Source organism: Anas acuta, chromosome 1 (genome assembly GCF_963932015.1).
Source record: "Anas acuta chromosome 1, bAnaAcu1.1, whole genome shotgun sequence".
Lineage (NCBI taxonomy): Eukaryota > Metazoa > Chordata > Aves > Anseriformes > Anatidae > Anas > Anas acuta.
This window is the reverse complement of record NC_088979.1, coordinates 64715886-64729646: the sequence shown is the minus strand read 5'-3', so window position 1 is coordinate 64729646 and position 13761 is coordinate 64715886. Positions and strand designations below refer to the sequence as shown.

The 13761-nt window shown below is 39.6% G+C and overlaps 1 long non-coding RNA gene across 4 annotated transcripts in view; it reads left to right on the top strand.

Annotated features, from left to right (window-relative positions):
• Window positions 1-13761, top strand: part of LOC137855592 (uncharacterized) — a 162659-nt gene that overhangs the window by 148513 nt on the left and 385 nt on the right. For all 4 annotated transcript variants that reach the window (XR_011095819.1, XR_011095821.1, XR_011095818.1 and 1 more), the window contains one exon: window positions 10807-13331. This is a non-coding gene — a long non-coding RNA (uncharacterized lncRNA). The remainder of the gene's footprint in view (window positions 1-10806; window positions 13332-13761) is intronic.

The window sequence follows — 13761 nt, the reverse complement described above, 5'->3', positions numbered from 1 at the left end:
TTATTAATAACCATGGTACAGGAAAGAAACCATGCATTAATTAAATATGCTGATTACACAAAGCTAAGAAGAACTAACAAGAAGGGAAGGGAAGGGAAGGGAAGGGAAGGGAAGGGAAGGGAAGGGAAGGGAAGGGAAGGGAAGGGAAGGGAAGGGAAGGGAAGGGAAGGGAAGGGAAGGGAAGGGAAGGGAAGGGAAGGGAAGGGAAGGGAAGGGAAGGGAAGGGAAGGGAAGGGAAGGGAAGGGAAGGGAAGGGAAGGGAAGGGAAGGGAAGGGAAGGGAAGGGAAGGGAAGGGAAGGGAAGGGAAGGGAAGGGAAGGGAAGGGAAGGGAAGGGAAGGGAAGGGAAGGGAAGGGAAGGGAAGGGAAGGGAAGGGAAGGGAAGGGAAGGGAAGGGAAGGGAAGGGAAGGGAAGGGAAGGGAAGGGAAGGGAAGGGGAGGGAAGGGAAGCTTGAGGTCTAAGAAAAAAAATGGTGTTTATACATCTAGTTTAAGTGGTTGACTAAAAGAAAAGGTACAATTTATGTACTTAAACAATGTCATAGAGTCATAGAATCATAGAATTATTAAGGTTGGAAAAGCCCTCCAAGATCATCTGGTCCAACCATCTGGTATAACCAATGTCACCCACTAAACCATGTTCCTAAGCACCAGGTCCAACCTTTCTTTAAACACCCCCAGAAACAGTGATGCCACCACCTCTCTGGGCAACCCATCCCAATGCCTGACTACTCTTCCTGAGAATAAATGTCTCCTAATTTCCAACCTGAACCTCCCCTGGTGCAACTTGAGGTCATTTCCTCTAGTCCTATCACTAGTTATCTGCAAGAAGAAGACAAACCCCAGCTCCCCACACCTTCCTTTCAGGTAGCTGTGGAGAGCAATAAGGTCTCCCCTGAGCCTTCTCTTTTCTAAAGAACTCTAGTTCCCTTAACCACTCCTCACAGAACTTGTGTTCTGGGCCCTTCACCAGCTTCATAGCCTTTCTCTGGACACGCTCCAGGGTCTCAATGTTTTTTTTTGTAGTGAGGAGCCCAAAAGTGAACACTTTACTCAAGGTGCAGCCTCACCTGAGTAGAGTACCAGGGGGACAATCACCTCCCTAGTCCTGCTGGCTACATTATTCCTGCTACAAGCCAGGATGCCACTGGCCTTCTTGGCCTCCGAGGCACACTGCCAGCTCATGTTCAGGTGAGCATCTGTCAGCTCCCCCAGATCCTTTTCCTCTGCACAGCTTTCTGTCCACTCTCCCCCAAGTCTGTAGAATGGGTTGTTGTGGCCAAAGTGCATGACCCTGCACTGAGCCATGCTGAACCTCATCCCACTGGCCTCTGCCCATCAGTGCAACCTGTCCATGTCCCTCTGCAGGGCCTTGCTACCCTCTGGCAGATCAACACTTCCCCCAGCTTGGAGTCATCAGCAAACTTACTGAAGGTGCATTCAATTCCCAAATCCAAATCATCAATAAAGATATTAAAGAGGATGGGCTCCAACACCGACCCCTGGGAAAAATATAGATTTTTCCATATTTAACACTTCCTGTTAATGAAATATGCCTATGAGATTTAGATGAAACAAAAGTGTGATGAGGGAGAGTTATCTAGCAATATTATTGTGTTGATTTTTGTTTGTTTGTTTCTTCGTTTGTTTCATTGAATGTTATTTTTCTAGGCAAAGTACAGGCAACCAATGTACAACTTCAGTCACCAATGTGTGAGAAAATAAAATCAAAGTGGGACAAGCTCAAAGGTGTATTGGGATGAGAAGGAAATGATATCTGATAAGGGAGAGTAGAAGTATTTCACTCTCCCTTAATATTACTAAGTATTATTCACATGAACAAAACCAAGAGTGAGAACATAATTGTTGTCTATAAATATACAAGGAGTCAGAACAGCTATTTAAAGGATAATGTTGACATAAGAGTAAATGGTTATAAGATGGCCATGAATAAACTTAAACAGGAAATTAGGAAGAAGTACTAGAACAAAATCCTGGAGCAGCCCTCCAACAGAAGCAGGGGGAGCAAGAAACTTAGCTGGTCCCAATGTGAAACTTGAGCACTTCATGAAATCAATTATGTGATGTGTGGATGACAGCAAAAGCTGGGCCTTGAACTTGGTTCAGGAGGTTCTTTTAAATCCTATTTCCTACTTTTCCAGGGGAAGCTGATTTAAATCTTCAGCAAGAGATGTTTTAGATGTTGATAACAATAATTAATACCTTATATTCCAGTAATACCCTAGATCCAAAGACCACAAAGTACATTGAACACATCTGGGAATTAAACATCTAAATATCCACCTGTGTTTTTACTATTATTTTGCAGCTAGGAAATTAGGATGCCCTGAGCAACTTGTTTTAGATCACTTGGAAAAATCTGTAAAAATGAAGAATAGACCTCACGGGTTCTTAAACCCTAGGTTTAAGAATAAACCTATAGTTCTGAAAATTGTCATCATGTTTTCAAGGATTTTTAATTCCAGAAAATGTATGAATTGTGTACAATTGCTTGTACAAAGCTATAAGCCATATGCTGCTTAGCTTAAAATGTCAATGAACGAGTCAGCAACAACAAGAAAATGAAGGTGTTTGCAAATGTTGCATTTAAAAAGCATTTAGAAAAATGAGAGTGGTCCTCCAAAGATGTATGCATCTTCAAACTCAGAACAATGCAGTATTTCACAGTCATTAAGTAACGTGTCACGTAGCTACAAACAAGAATCATATAGCTTGAAAAAATGTTGATTTCCTCTTGGGGAGTTGGAGCTGCACCACTTCTTTGTGTGTTTATTCCCTCTCTGACTTCCACTGGGAAAGGTGCCAGAGGTGGCAAGGAACAGAGAGCAGCTGATCTGGCTCTGCTCCCTGCCCTGAAACCCTTTCCTCTCAGACCTGCAGAACCCTAGCCATACTTAGCTGGTATGCAGACAGCCATCCAACATACAGAGGAGACTGAACATGCTGTTTTGGATCTTATCTGAGGACTTAAAGCCCTCTGCCTTGCCCCCAATCTTCCATCCCCATCCAGGAGCGTGAGTAAGTCCCTAAGTCCCTCTGGTTTCATACATGCCATAGGGCTGCTTGCATTATTCCAATCCCTAATAACAAAGCACTGTATAGAATCTAGAATCATGGACTGGTTGGGGTTGGAAAAGACCTTTAAAGACCATCTACTACAACCCCCTGGATGGGCCAGGATGTCTTTCACTAGAGCAGGTTGCTCAAGCCCTATCCAACTTAATGGTTGATACAGAGATTCATTCAAAGGAAGAGATGGTTTGTGCAGTTCCTACATAACAACACCCTCCAGCTGTTTTCAGTGCTGTGTCAGATGTTGGGTATGTTCCCTCAACAGAACAGAAAGGCCACTGGCTTCCGTTCCTTCAAGTTCCTCCCCCTTTCCTCCCTCTACCAAGATACTTACAAACCCTGAGCAAAGTGAGCCAGCTGGGCTCCCGTGCCTGTCTAGAGCCATACCCCAAAAGGACAGGCTGTGCCCACAAAAATATATATTCAAGTCAAGTAAAACAGCATATGGGTAGAAACTGGATCCAGCTGTGTGTATATCCTGTTAAAAGCAGGTGCTTGAAACAAGATCAAATACCTGCCCAGGTTAAATCAGTTTTAAGGATGAAGACTACCGTTTGGTGAATCTGGGAGTGGCAAGTACTGTCAGGATGGGGGCAAGGAGGAATGGGAAAAGGATACAGGGGATTTGTCAGCTATCTAAGCCTTCTCTGAAGTCTGAGTCAGAGCCCAAGGAAAACTGCAGGTGATGGATAATTCATATCAAGAAAATCAACTATTTTCTAGGTTGCTAAAATTTATGTATGCTTCTTTAACATTGGAAAAGATAACTGTGTGCAGGACCAATAGTTAGATTACTCACACCAAAGACATGCTGCTGGCTTTCCTGGACCATAATCTCTGCAGTGGACAGAATACTGAGCATTGTCTCCCAAGATGCGAAACAATGGATCCCTGGTCCTTATAATACCATACATATAATAAATAAATCATAATAATTAATTCCCATACACAAAAAGGCCAGATTCTGCCCATAAAAATATATGCTCTGTTTAAGTCAGAGGAAATTGCACGTGTGAGGCTGAGCACAGAAGCTGGCTCTAAGCCCACTCATAACTAAGCCATGCATGTGAGGACAGAATAGAGCCCATTGTCTCTTGAGAGCTTTTTAAATTTTCTTTGTTGTTTTCTAGGACGTGAATTACATAAACTGGAAAATATAATTTTTCTCCAATGTTATGTGTCTCTCGTGGGCAATTATTTATTTATTTAAAAATAATTTAATAAATGTTTTACCCCCAGCTGTAGAAATTGGTGAAAGGACAATGCATGCCTACAGTCTCTTCTTATAAATCTACTCTATGAAAGAAGCCACCTGATGCAAATGCCCAGGGTAACTTTTGATCAAGTTCTGTCCCAAATCATTTCTTCTAAGGCAAGGGGTGAAGGGCTTCCTCCCTCAAGTTCCAACAAAGACTTAACAAGGCCTCATGTAGTGACTAGAAGACAGACTGCCCTAGAAAATAGACAAAGCAGAAAAAATGTCTTTTCTGGCTTTCCTCAGGTTACAATATGATTTTACTGGCCTTCCCCGGCTTCTGCCACTGCCCCTTTTTAAAGGTCTTCAGAAGAGCAGAGTGAGATGAAAATTAATGTGGTTTCCAACCCCATTAACTTTATACCTCTTCTTCCGCAGAATTTTAGCATAATTGTCCCCATCTATCCCAATACTTTATCTCCTCTCCCTGTCTCCCCAGAAGATCTTTACAGAAACATAGACAGAAGAAAAGTCACACAAAGGCTTGTTTCCCTACTTTTCTAGAGAAAGATGATAGTGTGAGAAGGGTGTTTAGACCCAAATCTCCTTCCTGCTGCTTCTGCCCTGGGACACACTGGCATATCATCTCAGACCAAAGTTTTTAGAAAGATCTGTATTTATTTTTGCCTGGAGACTCTGCCTTGGTTCTAGATAAGGCTCCTAAATTCTGAATCTAAATCTAAATATAAACTGAAAAAGGAGCCATCTGGTAAACTTGGGGAGTTATCTGTCCAGCTAAAGCAACGTGGGACCAAGGAAACTTAACAGACGGTCTTCTAGTCACTGGCCCTGTCTCCTTCTCTCACAGCATCACTAACCATCTGAAAGGGCTCTGTTAAACACACAGAGCTGAGACACTAAAAATGAAGCCACGGCCTGTGTTAACAATCTTCATCTGTCCATTCTCTCACGTCCAAAGCCCAAATATCAAAAATAAAGGTGTGTTAATTTTGGTTTCAAGCCAGCTTGGGGAGTGCAGAAAACAATTCAAAAATGTGAGAAAATCTGCAGAAATGGGGGTGTGGGGGGGGGGGAGAAAGGAAAAAAAAAATAAAAAAACTGATGATGAGCTGATAATACATGACATAAAGGTATTTTGCCACCATTTAATAATACTTTGGAGGGAAGGAAATGTTGAAGGAGTAGTTGTTTACTTATTATTTTCAACTTCAGCATTCATTTGATACATATTAGAAGGCTGAAATGCAACCACATTAGTGGTTAGGAGGTGCGCTTCGCTGTGAGCTTGTGGGAGGTCTTGTGCTTGAAGACACTGAAGTATTTTGCTTTTAAACGCTCTTTGCTTTAAAAGAAAAAAAAAAAAAAAAAAAAGAGTTATGGGATTTGATTAAATTGGTGGTCTGCTGGCTTTTTTCAGTCAGAAGTTACATGTAAGCTGTCTCCTCTCCTCCTCTCCTCTTCTCTCCCTCTCGCTCCTTCTTTTCCCCCACAGAAGGTTTTGCTAGGCATGTACATCCATTTCAGAATCTAATCATAGCCAACTTAAATCTTTCGAACATTACCCACATTAGTAATTGCAAAATAATAAACATGACAAAATTCAGATTAATAGGGCATCCTGCGTAACTCCTATTGCGGAGAGAGCCCTCTGGAATTCTAAGCATAATAGGTCTGTGTTTATTTCTCAACCGACGGCATAATGTGACTGATTTACAAGAGTTTAACTCAAGTGTTAATCTGACAGTGACGAAGAGCTTCTCAGTGGCAGAATCACTTACACTATCATATTAGTTGCCTCCTCTATTAAAGCAGTGTGGTCGATAATTGGAATGCTTTTATGTCTAGTGGTTCTGACAAGGCTCTCTTTAGGTCACATATGGGCGGTCTAGCTCACTGCACAGCTGAACAGTGGCAAATGATTTAAACTGAGAAAGTATTGTTCTCCTCGTATTATGGAGCAAGGGCAGTTCAAGGAAAGTAAGGCTCTGCACCGGCTACCTGCTGGTGTGTAGTAAAATAAGATGGACATGATACTGGGTCGGGAGTACAATTAAATCTATTTTGCACCGATGTGTTGGTGGACAGATGAGTTTCCACATGGCAGAGCTTTATGATCTTTAAGGTAGACTGAACTAATAGATTGGTGTGGAGCGCACTGAAGTTACTAAGGATGAGAAAGCAAGCAGCAGTACATTTGAACTACAGGTTTCTCATATGCTCCACGTCATGCTGAGTTTTTATAGCTCCTGGCTTTCAAAAAGCCTGTTTCAAAGAGGTTTGCGCTAGACTGGGCATGCAGTTTTGCTCTGCAGATATTGTCGCTACCGATTTAGTGGAATGCAATTAGGAAGCCTAAATTAAGTGGTAATGGAGAACCAGCTCTTGAAACTGGGGTTTCCACGGCAACCACTGCTTACAATACAGCCTTCAGTTAGTTTTCCCACTTTATCTGCAAAATGCACAATTGAGCTTTAAAACAGCTTTGTGCTGAAAAGCGCACTGTAAACAACTGTTTGCAATGAGAGTTTTACACTGTCTTTAAATACAACAAGCTATCAAATAAAATTTACTTGTCCACACTAATAAAATAAAAAAATAAAAAAATCCATGCAGTACAAAACACTAAAGGGTCCAGAAACTTATTATTCATTCTCAAAATGTATATATAATACAAAAATTCAAGATCTTGTGGATCCTCAATTTTTCTTTTAAGTCTTATCATTATTCCTCAATTTTAAGTCACATAATCCCATATCTCTCAGTAGTGAGAAGAACTGAGCATTTTGGTACAAATACTGTATTTATCGCAATACTAATGCTATATAGCTATAAAGTGCTTTTTTTGTCTAATATGAACTAATAAATGTGCATTTTCATCAGTCTTTCTTTTACATCTAGTAATCTTTTATGGATTTTTTTAATTGCCTTTATAATGTATTATTATATACTTCATAAATGTTCATATTTTGCAGCAAAGTAACACTGTTCCATTTCTGAACTGCTTAATATTCTTGATTCTTTTAGAATCATATCCCAACTTTTGCATCTTTTCAACTATAACCTTTATAGTTGAAAATATAATATAACCTTATATTAAATATGTGTAAAAAAACAGGAAAGTGAAAAGGATGATGCTAAGGTCACGTGTGAAATTTGTATTGACTGCCCTTTCCATGATAACCCCATCAAACTGAATCTCTAGGCTGAAATTACTTATTTGCATCCAGTTGTTTCAGCTCTGTTATACAATCACTAGTCTTGGATGAATAGTGTCAGGTGACTTGTAAGAGTTGAGGTCTTGGTGAATTTTAATAGTCTTCTTTTTTCCCTTTTATACTTTTTTGTTTTCATCAGGATAAAATCTCAGAGAAAATATTGTGTAAACATCACCAGGATAAGTTCAGAAGACACATCATGTAATTTTGATTTTTGACCTGTCAGGATAATCTTTTAAGGTAGTGTTCCTTGGGAAAAAAAAAAAAAAAAAAAAAAAAAAAAAAAAAATCATACAGCTAGTCAAAACACACCTAATTTGTGTCTCAATTTGTGTCTCAGCTGAAGTACAGCAACCCAAGCACCTCACAGTGCTTCAAGGCTGATGCACTTGTGAGTGCGTGTGTGTTATAGCAACCATGCTGGGTTGATGCAGGGAGAGAGAAAGAGAGAGGGAAAGGGTGGTAAGCTAGGGTGGTGGTAGGGGGAGGGACTGGGGGGCTGTGGATGCCTTCCCTAAAGAACCTTCTGGTCAGAGGACTGCATGTCAGCATCCACAGTCACATATAAATCTGGATTTGATATAGTCTCTGCAGACTTTGAACATGCCAGGCAGGGAAGCTTGCCCTTCACAGTACGGGTGCTCTTTCAGTTGTGCTGATCAGGCTGTGTGTATTCTGATCTGCTCAAAACAGTCTTTTGAGCACTAACCAAAACCAGAATGGGGATAGGAGGGCTCATTGCAAAGTTCACATCTCCTCCAGTGTGTGCCGGTGCTAATGGGAGCTTCTCCCATGATGGGTAGGTCATAAAACACGCAGCTGTAGAGATTGTGCAGGGTGAGCAAATCAAAGAACTTAGCTATAAAAGTGATGTGTGTGCCAATATTATTTAATATTAACTTGTGAAAATTGTTGAAGAAACACATCTTTGCCATATATCAGAATTGGCTCTAAAGCTGAATCAACGGATTAATAGGGTTATTTGTAATGATATTGTCCTCATAAAGGCTTTATTATTTAGGAATCAGAGTTTGAAATTGTAATTTCTTTAATGATTTTTCATCACATAAATTAGCCTGCCTCAACTACTCCGTCTAGAAGGCATGGGGAGAGGTTGAGCTGGTTCCCTTCTTCATTCTTACACAAAATCTGCTCATTTGGACTGATCCCAAATTTTAAAGAAACAAGTTCCTGGAAGAAACACAGAATGCCAGCGTGCACAAGACTTTCACAGGGCATCTCGTTTCAACACTGACTGCCTGCATTTTATCGGAGTACTAAAGGACACATTGAAATTATTTTGTTCTGGCACCAGTGCGCATTGTGATGTGTATGCATTCAATTGCACTTGACAAATCTTTGGGGCAAACAAAGTGGTCTAATGTAAGGAAATATCTCAGCATATTCCAAAATGACATTTTTAGACCAAACATGTGTTCAATTGATTTGCCTTCTTCAGAGATCACTTTTGAATCCAGGCCAGTGATAAGTATGGGAGCAGCCTCTTGCTGAAGGCCAGGCAGGTCAGCGGCGCTTCCGCTGGTATTTCCTGCGTCGCTGAGTCCTGCACCTCACTGTACAAATAGCTCCACATGGCATCCTGAGAGCGTGCCAGGGAATTTTGTGATCACATGCCAAGCCGAGTTGTCAGGTTCCACTCCACTGCTGCGTGTGTATGTGTGTGCTCATATGTGCGTGTGGCTGGAGCTAACTTCAGACTGAGTAATTACCATAATCCAAACAGGGCCTTTACCATCTTATTTGCATTCAGCCAGCAGTGCTGTTTTTATCAGCACCACTACTGAATTGTTGCAAAGTTTTAATTATCTTGACAACTCTCCTTTTTTCCTTCGTTTCCTTTTTTTTTTTTTTCCTTCCCCCTTGGGTGGTGTCGGGATTTCAGTGATCATCCCCCTATGGCAGCAATCAGATTTCTGCAATAGAAGGTTTTCTCACTTTTTCTTCTCCTAGTAGTACTTTAGGGTATCCCACCTCAAAGACTGCTCAGAGTGAGGACAGAAGTGGAGGAAGGTTGTCTTTATTAATTAATCCGTAATATTTTTCTCAGTAAAAGTCATTCTAAATGCCTTTTTTTTTTTAATTCTATTTGAAGCCCTGGTGTAACTTTACACATGTGTGTAGGCTTGCTGAACTGAAAGAAACTATTTCCTATGCAGAAAGCTACTCTCTTGCATAAATGTTTGCCAGACTAGAGCTTTAGTTGTCATGTTTTCTGTATTTCCATAATCTTTTGATTTAGGATTAGTATAAAATGTATCATGTCACTTATATTTGCTCTCTCTCAAACACTGCTTTTTCAGTATTTGAATGCTAAGTTAGACAAATTCAACCTTGAAATAAGACACCATTTCCTAGCAGTAAGGGTAATTAAACATTGGAAGAGCTTACCCGGGGAGGAGGTGGACTTACTGTAGCTTGGAGTCTTTAAAATGAGATTAGATACCTTTCTGAAAGACAAGATTTAATCCAGCTTCTGGGGAAATATTCTAGTGTATGTGCATGGGAGGTCAAAGAAGTGTCTTTCAATGTCGGGCTAGAAATCTGAGTTTGGATGTATTTCAGTTCAGATGGAAAGATAAGTTATAATATCTACACGCAGGAACTGTCTTTTGGGAATACTGTCAAATATTGTTTTTCCAAATTGTGTGTTGTCAGCTACAGACAATAAGGTTTTGTTCGTTACATTTTGCATTGCCTGTTTTAAGTAGCTGAAAATCACAAAGGACAATATAGACAAGATACATTAGTATGAGACTGTTGTGGTAGAATAGAAGGCCTTAAAGCCTAAAGATCTGTGCCCTGAACAAATGCAAAACTTATTTCTAGTCTATTGTTTTTTAAGGTTCAATAGATATCTTAAAAATAAGTAACATTAATATTTGTCTAAATCTATAATATAACTGTATTTAGCTATTCCTCTTTTACGAGCTTTATGCATTAGATTGCATATAATTGTTGTCCAGCGGTTGTTAGACATTTGTTTTGCTATAGTTTGGTCTTATGCACACCTTATCCTTGTTTTCCCTTTAAAGGGAAGAAAAAAAAAAAGAAAAAAAAAAAGAACCATTAGGGATTTCTCTTTAAATCCAGCAATCTATGCATACTACTACGAATCAATGCTCTGTAAGCTGTCTGGTGTTCTGCAATAAATTCTAGCTTTTATAGACTTTTGCTGGGCCAGGTAGCTGCTAATGCCATAGAAATTGATTATTTGTGGTGTTCTTATCACTGCTTAAAATATCTAATTGCTTTTTCTCCACAGATTTGGATTTGGCTTGCTTGATGCTGGACGATTAATGAAGGAAGCCCTAACTGGACAAATGTTGGTCTCCTGAGACAATGTGTTGTTGATAACAGGTCTGATTTGAGCAAGTCTAGTCAAATTCAATTTTCATACTATTTAAAGAAACACACAACACACTCCACTGAGTTTGGGGATGGTTTGTTTTTTTTGTTTGTTTGTTTGTTTTTCAAGTCTGTTTTGCTACCAAAGTTTATTCCCATTAAGTATTAAGCTTTGCAAAGCACCAAAGACTCATATCTGTCAGTTGCAGAGACATATTTTGCTTCAATTTAGTAAGCTTTGCTCAAAATTTGTCTTTATCCGTTCACACGTGCAGACTGGGCTATGTAATTCATCACTGTATGACTGTGCCTGTGGAGGAATTATTGCACTCTGATTATTTTGAACCCTAAAATTATTGATTGAAGTAAAGAAGAGACAAAAAGGTCTTGCAATCAGTTCTCAATCTAGCAGGATTCTCAACCTTTTTTTAATGGCAGATAATCCTTAGACTAAAAGTTTATGCAGTTACTTCTCCTGTATGATTTTTTTTGCTTAGCTGTATCTGTGTTATTAATTTACTTGAAGTACAAATTATTTTCCACTGTACTACCAAATCAAGATAACCAGATATCAAATCACTATCTTACTGATCACTGCTCTAAAAGTAAAATTCAGCTCAAGCTCAGTCCCAGCTCCAGCTGAAGAGGAAAAAAGTTCTCCCACCCCACTAGACTCCCAACATGTTCCCCTTCTGCATCAAGACAAAGCAACTACATCTAGAGGTTTTCCCAAAAAAGGCAGTAGTGTGATGGATGATGTGTTGTCCATGGGTGTGTAGGAGCTTTCACTTCAAACCAATCAGCCTTGTATGCCACAGTTGATTTGCATCAGCAAGTAGTGTTTTAAGTACTTTCCTCCTTGGAGACCTCTAATTTTCTTGAAATAGGTAAACCAGAGCTAAGAGGAACTTGGGTCCAAGTGCCTTAAACCCCTGTTAGCTTTTGTGCCAGTCTTTCTAACTTTTATCTCCAAAAGAGGCTATTGAAAGAGGGACTAACACTCTAGAATTCTCTCGTCAGTGTGAAGCTGACAGTATTTGATCAAAAGAAATTAATAATCCAGTTCTTGTGTTTTGCAGCATTATCACAGTCATAGCAGTTGTGCTGTAAAGTAATCTTTATCTAACAACCTCACATATGAGGATACTATGAGGATGATCCAGGTCAAGTCTCTCTCCAGTCCCAGGAAAATCAACCTTTTCATTGCCACCCCACCCCTTAACCACACTACCTGAATCAGGATGCTCCCTCTCTGTTGGGGACATAAAGACATCACATTTTAAGACACAATTAAACTCTGGACAAAACAAAAAAGAACCCCACCTGTAAATAGATAATAAACACCTAGGAGAAAGTCATCCTACAAGCCAAGCCATATTATTATAGCTCATATATTTTAGTCAGACTACTATTAATATAGACTATGGAAACAGTCCTTATGGTTTTGTGCACCTCTAGATCAACAACTTGTGCATGCTTTCCAAACATTTCTCTAGAAAGGGCAGGAGTACACTGGAAAAGTGCAATCCTGTGGGATGGTTGCTTCCCAAATTTGTGTGTTCCATACACCCTTGGAGTGATTCCCAGCAAAATGATGGCTCAGAAGTTAGACCCCTGAGGGACATGAGCACTCTTCTTTCTCTCTGGATCAATGTTACCATGTGAAAGGCACAGTAAGGAAGTCTGTTTCTTAACACTGTATCTGCTTAAAATCCTGAAAGTGTGATTAATTAGGTGTGATTAATTAAATCATGAGTCATGACCTCCTTTTTTTTCCTGTCACATCACTTATAAACAAGAGGACAGTTAGTGAAGTTAAGTGATATAGGACAGTAAATATAGGGGCAATAAAAGGAAATGTCTTGTGCTGCATATGGTCAACCAATGGGATTTTCTGGTGCAGGTGACCACCTAACAAATAGTGCTACTTGTCTTGGAACAGTAGTTGTTAACGTGATTACCATAATTGATGAGACCAGTCCTGTATTCCTGGGACTTCTGGGTGCACTGGGAATGCAGAAGTGAGTCCTGCTTGGCTAATAAAGTACAAGCAAGTGCTCCATGTGCTGGCAAGTCAGAAAAGAATGTTCTCCATGGACAATAACACTATACTGCTAGCTTGATCTATTACTTGCCATTTCATGGTTTGGTTATTTGTTTATTTATTTACCTTTTGAATTCCTCTGGAAAACACAGTACTGGCTCTCACTGTTGACTTAACAACCAGGCTTGGGCAGAAGATATAGCATTCTTCTTCTCTGATGTTTATATTGCAACAACTAACAACAATTTTATTGCTGAAAAAGATTGTGAAATAGGATGTGGATGTCCATCTTCAAAGAACTCTAGTTGCCAAGTGAAAACCAGTTAATTTTGACTGACCACTTTCTCAGCATCCACTCCTTGTTGAAATGGCAAAGGAATGCTGTATCCATAGATAAGGTGAAGAACCACCTGTTGCTCTAGCTGTGGGTTTTCTGTTTTTTCTTTTTTTCTCTCTTGTGTCAATGATTTACAAGGACTTTTCTTATTACTGGCAGTAGAGGATGTGCTAGCTAGTATTTATGCAGTCAGAAATAGCATGGCTTAGAATTAGAGCTTGTGTAACTCTGTCAAGTACTCATAATTATTATGTTTATATATTTTAATCTTTATATGGTAAGGAGTCCACTCATAATTTTTTTTGTTTATTATCATGTTTGCTATTTTAAAGAACAGTTCTCTGGAAGGTGCCTACTTTATAATGTTCTCACTTCCTTATAAAAGATCTTATTTAAAATAATCTTTATTTTCAATTATGAAAATACTTTCCTGATCTCATTAAGCCCCCAAAAAAATGAAGTGTTATTTTTTTCTTTTTATTTGTGACAAT